Source organism: Ambystoma mexicanum, chromosome 4p, assembly GCF_040938575.1.
Source record: "Ambystoma mexicanum isolate Mex_15411 chromosome 4p, UKY_AmexF1_1, whole genome shotgun sequence".
NCBI classification, from domain to species: Eukaryota; Metazoa; Chordata; class Amphibia; order Caudata; family Ambystomatidae; genus Ambystoma; species Ambystoma mexicanum.
This window is the reverse complement of record NC_090927.1, coordinates 823,995,015-824,012,159: the sequence shown is the minus strand read 5'-3', so window position 1 is coordinate 824,012,159 and position 17,145 is coordinate 823,995,015. Positions and strand designations below refer to the sequence as shown.

The 17,145-nt window shown below is 44.6% G+C and overlaps 1 protein-coding gene and 1 long non-coding RNA gene across 5 annotated transcripts in view; one reads left to right on the top strand and one right to left on the bottom strand.

Annotated features, from left to right (window-relative positions):
* Positions 1-17,145, bottom strand: part of USP45 (ubiquitin specific peptidase 45) — a 3,631,241-nt gene that overhangs the window by 2,748,790 nt on the left and 865,306 nt on the right. The window lies entirely within an intron of this gene.
* Positions 1-17,145, top strand: part of LOC138453493 (uncharacterized) — a 49,386-nt gene that overhangs the window by 31,300 nt on the left and 941 nt on the right. The gene's annotated exons all lie outside the window — the stretch shown is intronic.

Below are 17,145 nucleotides of genomic sequence, written 5' to 3'. Positions count from 1 at the left end.
CCGGTCCCCCCCACAGGTAAATTCAGAGATGGTGGTGGTAAAGAGTGTATGGGGGGCGATGATGAATCCAGGCGGGGAGGAGAGACTGGCATCGAGAGGGAGTCTTCCTCGGTGCTTTCCCCCAGATCACAGGGCAGCACTCCACTCAGCGCGCCCTCATGCTCGATGCTCCCCCCCTCGAGGGGGCAGGTAGCCGTTGTGTTCGAAGACGCTGATGGAGCAGCAGTGATTGCCTTTCTCTGTGCAGTAATACCGGGACTAGGGATGTTTCCACAGTTTTTTCTCGAACCACAAGCTTTTCGAGTGTCTTTCCGATTTTCTAATCGGGCATACTTGCTCCTCAGCACCCTACCCGAGGGACTTTTCAGCTGGGGCTGGGGAACCACATTGTCAGAATTCTCCATATTAGAGTCTGTACCTCCAGGGAGCAATGGGTCTGTTTGGGCATCCATGACTCCTTACCTCCTAGCCTCAGTAGACTGCAGTTGACTGCTCGCACCTCAGCGAGCCAACTCTGCGTGCCGCTCCGCGTGGATGCTGGGGGTTTTATCCACTGGCACTGTAGAAAGACTGCAGGCAGGCAGGAAGGCAGGAAAACAGGTAGGGACTGCAGTTGACTGCTTGCACCTCAGCGAGCCAACTCCGCGTGCCGCTCCGCGTGGTTGCTGGGGGTTTTATCCACTGGCACTGTAGAAAGACTGCAAGCAGGCAGGAAGGCAGGAAAACAGGTAGGGACTGCAGTTGACTGCTCGCACCTCAGCGAGCCAACTCCGCGTGCCGCTCCGCGGGGTTGCTGGGGGTTTTATCCACTGGCACTGTAGAAAGACTGCAGGCAGGCAGGAAGGCAGGAAAACAGGTAGGGACTGCAGTTGACTGCTCGCACTTCAGCGAGGCAACTTCGCGTGCCGCTCCGCATGGATGCTGGGGGTTTTATCCACTGGCACTGTAGAAAGACTGCAGGCAGGCAGGAAGCCATTCACCATGGCGGACTTGGTAAAATACCGGCGGCAACCATGGCGCTAATAGCACCATGGTTACCGCTGTCCGTGTAATGAGGCCCGATGCCTATGGAGATGTCTAAAACTCCATAACCGAAGAAAACACAAGAGTAAAACACATTTCAAAACACATGAGAGTGTGGGAAAAAGGGTCACACTCTCTCCAGGTAAAAAAATCAAGTACTCAAAATCCAGCAAAGTTGCTGGGGGACTCTAAGGTGAAGGGAATTAGCATATTTTTGAGAATTCTCCCTAACACTGTACTAGCTCATTTGAGACATTTTGTACAGAACACAGGTGTCGGTGATGTTTTTCTAGCCTCACTGGTCTTGTCTAGCGCATTTGACGGTGTCATAAGGTCAAAGGTATGGTCTAAGATGCTTGCCATGAATATTCTGCGTAAGCTCGTCCAGCTTCTTGCACTCTTGCATACCAATACCAAATTACGAGTCCGACTGACAAAGGAGGGGTCACTTTCTCAGGAGATTATTTCCTACGTTGGGGTTAAACAGAGCTGCACACTGGCTCCTATACTCTTCAACCTGTACGTGTGCGATGTGGAGAGACTATGGCAGGGTCATTCCAATGCACCCGCCAGGTTGGGGAGTATTAGGCTAGAATGGATGGCATTTGCGGACGATTTTATCATTTTAGATCGTACTCTGCAAGGCCTTAGGATGAAAATGCAGTTCTACCATTATGCTGCAGCTAAACATATCCTGCCCAACGCGTCCAAATCCCAGGTCCTTGTATTATGGGCCAGGAAAAAGTAGACCAGGTCAAGGGTGTCACTTATCTTGGGTATAACCTTACCAATAGGATCAGCCTTGAATTCTGGAACACTACTCTGTCTGACAAGGCCTGTAAACTCAAAGCACAATTGACATTTTTGAAGCAAAAAGTTTGCAAATTTTCACTTCTACCAGTTAGGCGTTACTATCTCGCCAAGTTCGAATCCATTATTTTATATGGTCTTGATTTTTCCACTCACGATATGATACCCTGAATATTATACAAGGGAAAATTTGGAAGGAGCGGTTTGGTTTGTCTATGGATGTACCCAATGCAGTCATAAGACATGAGCTTTGTCTAATACCTTTGAAAGCAAGATATGTCTGGAAACAACTCACCACCTTTAGGAAAATGAGCGACCCCCCAAAGTATTCCCTATACGAGACACTTGGTTTGGTTATGCATGCAGGATCTGTCCCTTCTATACAAGAGTTCTGTTCTAGGATGAAGTCTGTCCTGGTTTCCGTTGGGTTAACGGTGGAAGACCTAGTTCAACAACCGGGGTTCGTTAAGAGGTTTCTGTTTAGGGCCAATTGGGTGGGACCGTCAATTGCATTGCCACTTATTCTACCTATAGGGAATATTCCAACTTTGTGCATGCAAGGGACTGTACGCCCCTCTATTTCAAAAGATTTCCATGTGCTAATGTACGACCTATATGCGATTTAGGCTCAACCAGATTCCCACATACGAGAGGATCCAGTACTGGAAGGTTTCCTCCAAATTGCCAGCATACAACTCCTTCCAGAACCACTGTAGATTCTGCGGGGATAAGAATTCTCCCGAAACGCTTAGGCATATAGTTATAATGTGTCCTTACTTTGATACCATGCAACTGGATAGTTTAAAAGATACATTTGACAAAAACATTGAGGGCTCTGCAAATCTATTTTGGTGCAGGCATATGTGGGGCACGAGTATTTCACTGCTCCAAGCCCTGAATGAGTTTCTTACGCATGTTTCAATAGAATTGGATAAAAAGAATCTCAGTCCCTAACAGGATTTCTTGGATGAATAGAACTGGTCAAATGGATATAATTGGTCATGAGGTTTGGCTACTAACGTGAAATGCTTTCCTTTTTCTTTTTGTCTGTAACTTGATGCTGGCCATATTCATCTATGATGTATGTTTGAATCATTTATTCTTGATATATGTTTAAATGTATGTTTTAAGGAGATTTGTATGAGACTTTTTTCCCTGTATCTATTGTTTTTCTATATTGTCTATGTTGTGTAAGGTTTTCTGTAAACTATGAACACAACAATAAAAAAAATGATGATATAATCCCAACATCTGTCATTAAACAGTTGACAGTATCGGCGCTCAATGCGCTCCTCTGCATCATTAATTCCTCCCTCACAAATGGGTAATTCCCGAAAACTTTTGAAAAAACCAACCCTAAATCCAGATGATGTGGCCTACTACCGGCCCATTATGCACCTCCCGTTTATTGTCAAAATCTTGGAAAAAGTAGTCACTACACAACTGCTCACCAGTATCGAACTCCATCACCTCCTAAATGACTATCAGCATCAAGACAGCTACCATGCAGGTGGTGAATGATGCCTTCCAAATCATGGATGACAACTCAAGCCTCCTAATCTTCCTTGCCCACTTAGCTGCATTTAACACCGTCAACCACCACATCGTTCTCTCCCTCCTTGCTGACAGGATGGGATTCTCTGACACTGTCTTGAATTGGATTACCTCCTACCTATCGGGTAGACATCAGGCCGTCTAGATGAACTTGTTGGATTCTAATCAACTCCAGGTCTCCTGCGGAGGCCCCCCAAGACTCCAACCTCTCACCAATTCTTTTTAACATGTACATGGAGCCTCTGGGCAATCTCCTCAAAGATCCCAATACAGCCATCCACAAATATGCAGACGATACTCAGTTGTACATGAGAGTAAATAGCGCACAGGACATCATACATCCCCGCGATTATCTAGCCATCATCAAGTCATGGATGTCGACTACCTATCTCAAACTAAATCCATCCAAGGCTGAATTTATCTGCATCGGTCTGCCCAGTAAAAAAAAAGAACTTGTCCAACAATGGTTCAATGATGGGTGCCTAGAAAGATTTTATCCCCACCTTTCGGATTCAGCAAAATCCTTATGCTTCACCATTGACAGCAGCCTATCCTTCCCCAAAACACGCAGCCAAGAAGGCAGAAATAGCTGGCTCTGAATCTCCACCCTTCCAAAAATCAAACAATTCATCCCGCTGCAGGACCTCCGCACCGCAGTGCAGGCTCTTGTGTTCTCACACATCGATGGGGTAAATGCTCTCCTGATAGGGCTCCCAGCTGCTCACCTAGCTCCCCTAAAAGCAGTCCACCACACTGCAGCATGTCTTATTACGGGTGCCAGACATTTTAACAAATCACCCCTATCCTATGCAAACTACATTGGCTTCCTCTTCAGGCCAGGATACTGTTCAAGACTGCATGTATCATCTACAAAGGAGTCACAGTAGCACACCAGCTTACCTGGTGGCTAAGTTCCACATATCTGGTAGCACACGCTCCTCGTGCAACAAATCACCAACATGCCAGAATCACAACTTGTCTGCAACGAGAGGACCCGGAAACAACCCTTCTGCTGTCACGCACACTCACCCTCTGGAACTCAATCCAAGTGTCGGCTCCGAATGCCCCCATAATTCTCCAATTTCGCAAATCTCTCAAAACATTGCTTTTTGGGGGGGGAGGGGTGGCCGAGCGGAAACGAGATGGCTGCATAGCCGAGGAGCTCCAGAGCACAGGAGAATCTTATCTTGTTACGTGCCATGGATTTGTTTTACAGCCTAACTATTACTATATTCTAGCACCGGAATGATTATACATCTCGCAATTGTACTGGAATGGAATACTAGCAAGTATTACTGAACGCATATGATTCCGGCATGTGAGCGCCACCTCACGGAACTCTGTTTCCTCACGCAACTTTATTCTACCTGATAACGCTGGTATACAATGCTGCTATTTCTTCAACTTAAGTGTACATGAATATACTAACTCTGTCTTTCCGAACGTCGTCCTTCCACAGCTTGGTGTTCATTGACTCCTGTGTCTTCACGGATGGTACGTTTCAAGGGCCTGCAGCCGCGACATATAGTAGGAAGTAAGCCGTAGCGTTCTCTCAGCTGATCAGACAGTGGCGTCGCAGGTAACCGCTCGGGTGGGATACGCTCCTTTTCCACAACAAGAATCAATATTATACGATTTGTACACGCTTTACCCTATTCAAGGCAGCTTTCCTATTTTGAAATGTTATATCTGCTCAAATCAACCTTTCACAGTTTGAAATAAACGTTGGTGAATTTTTACAAAACCAATTTCAACGATTTTCCCATTTCAGGTACTTTTCACCGTTTGAAGTGCCCTATAATATGCTCTAGCAGCTTCATATTATTTTTCCCATCACATTTTTGGTTTAGAGGTAATAACTTTGGACTGTTGAACTCAGTTATTATTAAAATTGAGCAATTTTTTACTTTATGTTGCTGATATCTGTGCTTCACTTCAGAACTTTCTCTTCAGCTTGAACCCTTCCATCTTGCAGGAGAATCTTACTGTACCTATGATGTCCCCTTTTTCCCAATAGATGCAAGTTTCCTATATTACACTGGTTTATTATCTGTTCCAAACATGTATTTTGATAGTTTTACTTACAATAATATCTTTACAGTATTTATATTTATACAGTTAATAATTTCTTAATGTATTTTGATGTCTATTAAAATCCCTACATGGAACGTTAAAGGTTTAGGCCATCCCATTAAACGCAACAAGATTATCTCCTTTTTAGCAAAACAGAAATCTGATATTTGTTAACAAGAAACTCACTTATGTTGTGATACAGAGAACCTTAAGATTAAAGCCCCCTGGATCAGTGACACACTTTTTGCAAATCCCTTAGATAAGAAAGCCGGAGTTTCCATACTAATAAATAAACGTTTACATTTCTCGTTAGTTAGTGAAGAAAAAGATCCAGAAGGCAGATGGATCATTCTAGAAACGGTTATCAATAATGTTCCCACAACTATTGTCAATATATATGGCCCTAATGCCCCTAATCCTTCCTTTTGGAAATGAGCCAAGTAGTTGATTTTGTCTTTGATCGAAAATCTTCTACCAACTTTATTAATTCTTAATCCCGTACCAGTTTCCTAAACTTAATAAAAAACCTACACTTAAATCGATACGTGGCGTTTTTGCCATCCTGAAACTGATTTTACGTTTTACTCCCCTGCCCACCAATCTTTCTCTAGAATAGAGTACATTTTTATGAACTCATCTTTAGCTCCCTCTATTCTCCATTCACAAATTGATCCCATAACTATCTCCGACCATGCTCTTGTTTCCACTGTGCTTGATTCCCCGCCCCAGCAAGTTATCTCCTAGATGGAGATTCAACTAATATCTGTTGAAAGATCAAAATTTTATTGAAAAAACAAATTCCTTTATTAGAGACTTTTTCCTTAATAATCTTCCAGAACATGCTTCTATGCATAACAATTGGGATGCATTCAAAGCCTCCCTCAAAGTATTCATAATCCAATTTGTGGCTATCAAAAAGAGACAATCGGAATCTACTCATAACTCTCTATTATCTTCTATAAAAGACCTTGAAAAATCATCCTACATTAATCCTAATCCTGGGACTTCGAAAACCTTCACGATCAAACGCTTCAAATTCAATAAAATGTATACAGAAAAAGCCGCTAATACCATCCTCAGAACTAAAACTAAATTTTATAATAATTCCAACAAAGCAGATAAAATTCTAGCATCTTATCTCAAGAAGAAAAAAGAAAAATCTCTTATAACCTATATTACTTCACATGAAGGCAACAGAATAACCAATCAAAAAGAAATTAATAATGCATTTCTTAACTTTTACTCTAAATGATATCCCAAAATTAGTCCATTAATTCAGAAAACATCAAATCTTTCCTCTTAACTTACCCTAAATCAAATCTACCCGAATCATTGGCACTTTCTTCTCTTGATGTTCCCATCACTATTGCAGAAATTAAACAAGCTATACTTGATCTTAAACCCAATAAAGCTCCTGGCCTTGACAGGTTTACCATAGACTTCTACAAAACTTTCATTGATTCCATTGTCCCTAAACTCTGATTTTTATACCCATTTTAACACTATTGGACAAAGCCCTGGATCTTTTAGTGAAGCCCTTCTTATTCTTTTTCCCAAACCAGATAAAGACCCCTCAAATATGAAAAAACTACAGACCCATTTCCCTTATTAATTCAGACTCAAAAATACACACAAGAATTCTTGCGAAGTGCCTTGAAATTTTCCTCGCTACTCTTATTCATACCGATCTGTCTGGTTTTATTAAAAGTCGTCATGCCTCATCTAATATAAGGTTACTTTTTAACATTTTAGCTCATTGCCAAAACTCCTTTGATCCAAAGGGTCCTTATCGCCCTCAACGCTGAAAAGGCTTTTGATTGCATCTCCTGGACCTTCATGTTCCATTCACTTTCCTGGCATGGTCTTCCTCCTCATTTCATTAACTTAATTAAAATCTTACACCCCTCTCCTACCACCCGTATTCTTATTAATAATTCGCTTTCATCCGCATTCAGAGTTGAAACAGGTACTCGTCAAGGATGTACCCTTTCACCATCGCTGTTTAACCTGGCCTTGGAACCCCTTCTTCAAAACATCCGACTAAATTCTTGTATCAAAGGAATTACTATTAACAATATATAAGCTAAACCTTCTGCCTATGCTGATGATATTTTTACCTATCTTTCAGAACCGTCTTTCTCTATTCCTCATTTAATCTCCACTATTAATGATTACTCAATTGTATCCGGATATAAGTTAAACTTTGATAAATCAGAAATTTTACCTCTTACTAACTCTTGTAATAGAGATAATACCCCCCTATTTGGTTTGTCATGGCAGTCCTCACACATTACATATTTAGGGTTTTCTATCTCTAAAAATATCAATAGCACCATTATCCTTAATACTAATTACTTAATTGAAAAGGTAACTGAAATGACTGAAAGGTGGTCACCTTTTTCTTTCATGGTGGGGTCCCTTAGACACTATCAAAATGATAATTAGTCCTATCATCTTATATTCACTCTCTATGATCTCCATTGCAATTTATTCCTCCTTTTATAAAAGAATATAATAATTACTTCCAAAATTTCTTTGGAACCATAAAACTCCTCATATCGCAATTAACAAGTTAAAACTTCCCAAATCCTCAGGTCGTGTTACATTTCCCAATTTCCAACTTTATCATCAAGCCTTTATTCTAAAACAACTGCCCATCTTTAAACCGTATAAACCTATAATTGATGAAGCCCCACTTTGGATTGCCATTGAATCCAGCATAATTTCTCCACTTTCCCTTTCTCATTTGTTAAGGACTTCTTCATGGCCAAATATTACCTCATTTCCATCAATTTAAGATTATTTGGAACAAACTAGCAGTTGATGCCATTCATATTATTATTCCTGGAGATTCTTTTATATGGTTTCATAAACAAAATCCTACCAAATCTAATTTTAGCATTATATTCAGATGGTACAACTCGGGAATTAAATACATCAAGCAACAGATCTAAAGTTAAGAGACTTTTCATTTTTCGACATTGTGCAATCTGTACAATATTCCCACTTCTGATCTTTTCTTTCACACTTCATTAATTAAATCCATTACCAAATCTCTTTCTACCTTCAAACAAAAATCCCTTTCGCCCTATCTAAATCTTCCAATTAATAGCCCTTCTGTTAAAGCTACAAAACTGTACTTATTCCTAAATAATCCTTTCGCCCCAATATACTTAATCACAGTACCATTAGACACTGGGAATCAGATTGGAATCTTCAACCATCTCTAGAAAACTGGACAAACATCTGGAAGTTATGTCATTCGACATCCCCCGAAGCCAATCTTACTCAAACTTATTTTTTCATTTTCCACAGAGCCTTTCTCACTCCTTCTCGTTTAGCTAAAAATATAGTTGGGATATCCAACAATTGTTGGTCTTGTCACGTGCAAAATGCTGACTTTTGTCATCTACTCTTCGAATGTAAATATGTTCACACTTTCTGGACTAAAGTTTGGATACAAATGCAATACATTTTTCAGAACCACTTACACTAGCTAATCTTATGACTGGAATTATAATCAATCCGAATATTAGCCAAATTGATTCATCTGCTCTGTTTAACCTATTTATAAACATTGTTTTTCATAATATCACCTGTAATTGGAAGAATGCTTCTAATCTGTCTTACAATATTTGGTGGAATTCTATTTGCTCTATACATCGAATTGAACAATGTCATGCTTCAATTTTCGATTAAAAGCATACATTTAATAGAAATGGAATAGATTTATACAGTATTTGAATCTTCGTGTTTAACTGATTGAAATTTTCTTATTAACTTTACCCCTTCACCTCTTCCTCCCTTTTGTCTCATTTTCCGTCTTTGTGTCTTGTACTTAAGTTCCCCTCATTTTAGACTTCAAATTACATTATTATTGTTATATCTATCTCAATGTTTTCTAATCTATATTATAGCAATTAGATGCATCCTTAACATCAAACACTATGATCACATGTTATAAGTTTTGAAATTCCAAATTGCCTAATTTTGATTGTAATTCCTACTATTATCTATTCTCGATAAAAATATTAAACATAAAAAACATGGCTTTTTCAACAACACCTGCCCAAGGACTAATTTCAATGGATGCACATACTGATGCACAGTAATGTGCTACTGTTAATAAAATGCCAGCCCAAATGCTGACTACCCACATTCTTTACAGGGCTCTGCGTCAATCGAGCTCCACACTTTAAACAATAAAATAATAGTTTTTTCCATAATTCCCTGAGGATAAAACTGAGATTTAGGACTAACAGCAGTAAAGAACACCAGTGTTTGTCTTAGTAGACATTCTGTTAAGTGAATGCTTACTAGGCTCAGCAATATGCTACATGTTCATAAAATAACATGGATATGTTGACTTTTTGTGGTGTGGTTGGAGAGTGGTTACCGCTTGGCATGTTAAACAACGTGTGATGATTTTACTTTTTAATCATGTAGGTGATGTACACACCTTCTAATTAGTGCCTCTGTGCCACACACTGAACTAGAACTAGGGAAAAGGACCAAGGCTGAAGAGCCAACGGTGAGAGTGGCACACCATAATGACCACTTGGTGGTTAAAGTTCAGTATATTCCATTCCTTCTTATACAGTTCCAGTATTCAATTCCAATAATGTTTTGTGACCATTTTTATTAAGTCATATTAATGTGCAGATTATGTTGATGCCAATGCGTTTCAGACTCGCAGGTCCTTCATCAGGGCAACACTGTCATAGGAGTATGGTAAGTATCAACATAGGTCAAAAAAAGAAAAGAATTTAAACAATCAAGCAATGATTTCCGCAGGTTGACATGATTTGCGAAGACAACCAGCACGAGTTACGCCATGTCATGTTTAGACCCACACTGGAATGGTCAAGGTATTTAAAAAATATGTAGAACTGACATAAAAAATTAAGAGCATGCACAAAACAAAAATAAAAAATAAACCAAACCAAACATATCCAGTGATCCAAATGATATCCAAAGGGAATATATCAAACAAACATAGTCCAGAGAAAATCCAAAAAGAAATCGAGACAAAATCATATGGTCTACAGCAAATCATACAAATGCAAATCAAAGACATTTAAAAAATCATAAATACAAAACGTATTAATGATAAATGATAATGGGGCAAAGACAGCAGATAAACAACGTGTAAAAAAGAAAAATTATACATTATTTATATAGCAATCTGGGGTTGTCACTTCATTAATGTACTAATGCTGGTGCTCATGGTGTACGACTAAATAATCACCTCTGTCATGATTGGTAATTGGGATGCCGCTATTGCTCATTGCCATGTAGGTGAAGCAGGGCCTGGCATGTCTTGCATACTTTATCAGACTACTACTAACTCTAGCATGCATGGTGGTTCACAATATACTTAAAATCCATGGTGAGGGTTAGTCGTAAGGGTAGACAGTGTCTTGGTGTCTAGATCTTTAAGCTACTGGTGTACACAAATGTATACAGAGAGAAGCTCCAACCTGCGTGATTTGGACTGGTCTCTAAAATAGTCTGATGCCTCTTGTGGCTTGATTATTCAAACTGTAAGAAATGACACAAAATCAGACCGCGGATAATGTTATGCTCTCCCTAATGCTGCTGATATGAAATGATTACACTGATGTCCTTGTTCTTGTAGAGTCTGTGCGCTACGAACAGTAATGAAGACTTGCTGCATTGGCCAGTGCAGTTAAGACGCAGGACTCTATCGGGGCAAAGAGACGTGTGTGGTCCGATAACTACACAATTGGGGTTTAGGCCACAATGCCCAGTTCAACCTTGTTGCTTACCTCGTGGGTCGTGCTGGACGTCTCGTCTACCAAGGGGGCCCAGGTACAGGCCAACTTTGGCACTCGGTCAGTCATTAAAGCAGAAACCTTTTCCATTGCAATCACCTCTGACCGACCAATTTGCTAAAGATGGGCCTTCAGGTGTCTTCCAAAACCTGGCACGGCTTATCCTTGCTGCAATGAGGATGGGAGTTATTAATTCGGCACGGGGACCTGACATACGATAGACTTTCGTTTCTGGGACATCCCCCAATATCATAGTAAGTGGGGACATCAGAGTTTGAGGGGGGATAACTCTGGGGCAACAAGTTTGTCCTGGAAGCAAGACAACGCAGGGCAACACAGTCCCGCGCTTAGAAACCAATCTATGGTATTCAGCGCGTTATAAAAGAACAATATTAATAATAATAAAAAGGAGTATGCCCATTATGTCTTTAATTTTCAAGCGTATCCCCTCCCAGTGTGACTGCATAAGAGGGCAAAACCACCACATGTGCGCCAAGGTCCCTACTTGTCTGCAACCCTGTCAGCAGCGATCTGAATATTCAGGGCAAATCTGGTGTGGCGGCTGGGGGGGTTATGTACCAGCGAAAGCAAAGTTTCAGTGTGGCTTCCTTTACCTGAGTGCAACGAGAACTTTTAATGTGTTCTAGACCAAATGTGCTGCCACGACTCCTCTGAGATTTCCCTACCCAACTCTTCCTCTCATTTCCTCATGTATGGGAGTTTCTCCCCCGGGGGAGCATTGCTTTAGTAAGTGACAGAGCAAGGACATTTTCCTCGACTCTTGCCCCTCTTTCACCAGGGTCTCAAGGCCCGTCAGAGCTCAGATCCCATCTGCTTCACGCCACAATTTGTAATCCAGTGGCAAATTTAAGTAGCGATAAGCAACAAGTTACTTACCTGTAACTGTTGTTCTCCAGCATGGATCTGGCATGGATGCACATGCTCATGAATAATTCCCCGTCATCAGGCTGGGAATCCTCAGTAAAGAATAAATCAGTTTCAGTTTCGTTTCTGAACTGTCTTTCTACTAATAACCAATCACTGGTCCCTGGGTCATACTGCCGCCAACCAATGACTGCCCTCTACCTAAGCAGGGAGGGAGGGTTCGCATGTGAATCCATGCCAGACCCATTTTGAAGAACAACAGTTACAGGTAAGTAACTTGTTCCTTCTCCAGCATGGGGTCTGGCATGTATTCACATGCTCATGAATACAAGAATACATAGCAGTACACACATGCACAACCATGGGAGGTGGCAAGGCTCAACATTAAGCATTTCAACAACTCAACATTAAGCATCTCTTACCTCCTCATCAGGCTCACCTTCAAGCGAACAGGTTGCGCAGCACTGCTTGGCCGGCTCTGGACTCCTCCCTGGAATCCCGGTCAACACAGTAGAATCTCGTGAAGGTGTGCGTCGACCTCCACGTAGCAGCCCTGCAGATGTCCAGCAGGGGCACACCAGACAGGAACGCCCTGGTAGCAGCGATCGCTCTGGTTGAATGGGCTCTCGGACGGCCGGGCAATGGTCGGTTTGACAGCCGGTGACAGTGCATGATGCAGAAGGAGAGCCATCTGGAAATGGAAGCCTTCGAGAGGGCCTTCCCTTGGTTCACAGGTCCGAAGTTAACAAACAGCTGTGAAGTCCTCCGAAGACTCTTCGTGCGGCCCACGTAGAACTTCAGCGCTCTAGCCACATCCAGCGAGTGCAAAGTCCTCTCAGACGGCGACGAAGGCGGCGGGAAGAAAACAGGTAACACAATGGCTTGTTGAGATGGAAGTCCGACAGCACCTTGGGCATGAAGGAGGGGTGCATCCTCAGCACTACCCTCATCTCGTGGAATGTCAGGTATGGAGGTTTACAGGAGAGTGCCTGGATCTCTCCCTCTCGTCGTGCGGAGGTGATGGCCACAAGAAACGCGGTCTTCCACGATAAGAACTTCAGCGGGGCCGAATGCAAGGGCTCGAATGGGGGACCCATGAGCCTCGTCAGCCCCACGTTGAGCTCCCATGCCGGAGCCTTCACCGGCGGGAACGAGCAGAACAGTCCTTTCATGAACTCCTTCACCAGGCAATGAGACAAGAGAGACGATGGCCCCGGAGTTCTGGTGTAGCGGGAGATAGCCGCCAGATGGATTTTGATGGAGGCGTGAGCAAGCCCGCCTTGGCCAGCGTCAGCAAGTACAGCAGCACTTGAGGGGCCGTAATCCGCAGAGGGCTGATCTTCTGTGCACGGCACCAGACAGAGAACCTCTTCCACTTGTGTCCATAGCACTTAAGAGTCGAGGATGCCCTGGCCTTGCAGTCCGCCGGGCTATCGTACCCTCCATACTCTAGTGCTGCAGGAGCCAGGCCTGCAGGTTCAGCGATCCCGGGTCGTGATGTAGGATGGCGCCTCCTTCCCTGGCGAGAAGATCTGCGTCTGTCGGCAGTTTGACTGGGGGGGGGGTGCTGACATGTCCAGAAGGTCCGGGAACAAGATCTGCCTCGGCCACGCCGGTGCAACGAGGATCATCCTGCACCGGGACCATCTGAGTTGACTGGTGAGTCGTAGCAGCAATGGCAACGGTAGGAACACATACAAGAATAGGCCATCCCAGGGGAATGAGAATGCGTCGGCCATGCTCCCTGGCTGGGGAAACCGGCTGGCGAACCTCCGGTACTTGGTGTTCGTTGCCGTCACAAATAGATCGATTTGGGGATTGCCCCATCGTCGGAATAGGAGATCCACTTGATCCTGCCGAAGCTCCCACTTGTGGCAAGAGCGCAGCTCCCTGCTGAGCGAGTCGGCGATGGTGTTCTTTATTCCTGCCAGATGGAAGAGTACCAGGAACATCCCCTGGGCCATGGCCCAGTGCCACAGATCCTGCACTTCCTTGGATAGGGCTGGGGATCTGGGGGCCCCCCTGCTTCCGGATGTAGAACATTGTGGTGGTGTTGTCGGTGAAGATCCTCACCACCTTGCCCTTGAGGGATGGGAGGAAAGACCTGAGGTCCCAGAACACGCCTTCGAGCCCCTTGACGTTGATGTGTAGTGACCTCTCCTCCGGGAGCCAAAGGCCTCTTGCGTGGAGATCTCTGGTGTGCGCTCCCCATCCCTCCAGGGAGGTGTCGGTCATCACCGTTTCCTGATGTTCCGGGGTCTGAAAGTCCATGCTTGCAGCTAGATGCGCGCGGTTGCCCCACCACCAGATCGCTTGGCGGAAAGTCTCGTTGATGGAGATCTTGTCTTCGAAGTTGCCCGCCGCTTGTATCCAACGGGCGTCGAGGAACTCCTGTAGTGGCCGCATCCGCAATCTGCACAGACGCACAAGGTAGATGCAGAATGACATCATGCCGAGCAGGGACTTGATGGACCTCACCCTGGCCACTTCCATGGTCAACAGCCGTTGTACCTTGCCCAGGATGGCCTTCATCCTCTCCTCCGACAGTGAAGCAAACCGTGCCACTATGTTGAGTCTGGCTCCCAGGAACAGGGCATTCTGCAACGGTACCAAGTGGGACTTTGCGAAGTTGATCGAGAATCCCAGTTCCGTGAGCAGGCGGAGGTTCTTCGCTGTGTGATCGACAGCAAGTTCTCTTGACTTTGCTCGGATGAGCCAATCGTCCAGATAGGGATATACGTGGATCCCTTGCAGGCGCAGCCACGCCACCAGGCACTTGGTGAAGACCCTTGGCGCCGACTTCAACCCAAAGGGCAGGGCCTTGAACTGGTAGTGCCGCCCTTGGACCATGAACCGTAGGAACTTTCGATGTCCTTTGCGTATGGGGATGTGGAAGTAAGCATCCTCCAAGTCCAGCGGCGACAGGAAGTTGCCCTCCTCCAGCTGTCCCAGCACGTGTTGAAGGGTGACCATCCAGAACTTCTGGGACTTGAAGTTTTTGTTGAGGCGGCGAATGTCCAGGATGGGTCGCCAACTGCCGGTCTTCTTTCGGACGAGGAAGTACCCCAAGTATACTCTGGAGCCCCGGAGCCTCTTTGGGACGATTTCTATTGAGCCCTTTTTTAGCATTGCTCGTACCTCTAGAAGTAGCTGTGGCACATGGTTTCCTTCCTGGCCACGGGTGGTAGACGGGGACACTTTCTTTGGAATTCCAGAGTGTGCCCGTTGGCCAGAGCATCCAGCACCCAACGGTCGGTGGAGATGGACTCCCACGCGCTGATGAAATTCGCCAGCCGGCCTCCCACTGGGGTGCTCGGGTGGGGGTCCGACGTTACGGCCGGTTCAATCTTGCTTCGCCCAGGTCTTGCCGCCTTGGCCTCCTTGGCGACGACGACGATCTCCTCTGGCCTTGCTGCGGCCTCTGTAGGCCTCCTGCGACAACGAGCCGGCGGGCCGCTTGGCGGTACGATGTGGAACCACCACCAAATCCTTTGGAGGCACCTTGAGACCTGCCTGCGGGGGTCCGAAAGGACGGCCGCCGTTGATGGAGAGAACCCAAGGCCCGGGCCGCCTCGGTGTCTGCCTTGATGGCCTGCAATGACTCGTCTACTGCCTTGCCGAAGAGGTTGTTCCCGTCGAAGGGCATGTCCAGTACTCTGGTTTGAACGTCCTGACGTAAGTCGGTGGCCTTGAGCCACCCGCGCCGGCGGAGGCAAACGCTGTTTCCCATCTGGTAAAAACCGGTGTCGGCGATGTCCTTGGCCACCGTGATGGCTTGGTCTGACGCCACCTTGCCTTCCTGTAGGATTTCAAGGGCCTTCGCCCTCTTGTCGTCTGGCAGGAAATCCAGGTGGTGAGCGAACTTGAAGCACAGCTCCCTATCGTAGCGTGCCACGATTGCGAGGGCATTGGCTGCCTTGATGGTCATCATCATGAGGATGCAGGGCGTCAAGCGCATGTATCCAATATTTCTCTCGCTGCGATTGAGGGCTTGATAGTTCCCGCTCCTCTGTGGTCGTTTGACAACTTCTACCACTTGAAATTTAATTTGGGCAATTGTGTGTTGGTGCTCGATAAAGTGTCTAGCTATGGGGGATCTAAGATTCTTGCACCTGATGGTAGATTTATGTTCTGACCATCTCTCTTTCATGCTATTGCTTTCTATGCTATTAACACCGCTCGTCTCATTCCGTTACTTTCCATCCAACCAAGCCCCCACATAAGGGCTCCTAATTAATAGCTTTACACACATTTTTTTCTCAAATTTTCCATGATATAAGAGGACTCCTCATGTATTGCAATGTATTCTTCTTGCGCTTCAAGCTTATTAGATTCCACTTTGAACCTCTCCAAGATGGATGACCGTTGTCTCCAGCAGGATAAGTCCCTTCTTCTGTTTCCATTAAATAGTGAAACACTTTACAAATATGGCGGCGTACATTTCCGGCTTTGACCGTCTCCTAGGAAATGATCCCGCAGAGACACTGCACGCCGCACTCTGACTGCAAGCAGCTCGTATCCACTCGAATCAGACTGACAAGGTATGAGACATTCAGGCTACATAGCCGCCGTAGATGAGCATGAAACCCGCCCATTTACCGCAATTATACTAATGCAACTTTTTTTGCACTACACAGTGGACAGTTTTAATAAGATCACGGCAGCCGCTCGGCGCTTAGACTGAACGTGCGTCCGCATCTCCTAGGCAATGTTTACAGGGACCATTACCGTAATTCCGGGACTCATGACCATGAGGTACCTTTTCTTTTTGACTCTACTGAATATTTTTTATTGCCTACACTTTCTTAATGATTGCGTGTAGATAGCATCCACTGCGCATTAATATTCATATGTATTTAAAAATGTTTTCTCTGACCAGATATTCATCTACATTCCGGGTACTTGTACCCTGCTAGGATAACATGTGCACAGCGAATAATGACATCACCATCACTTCTCGTCTAACCATCGTGATGAGGTACTTTTCCTTGCAATTACCATATTG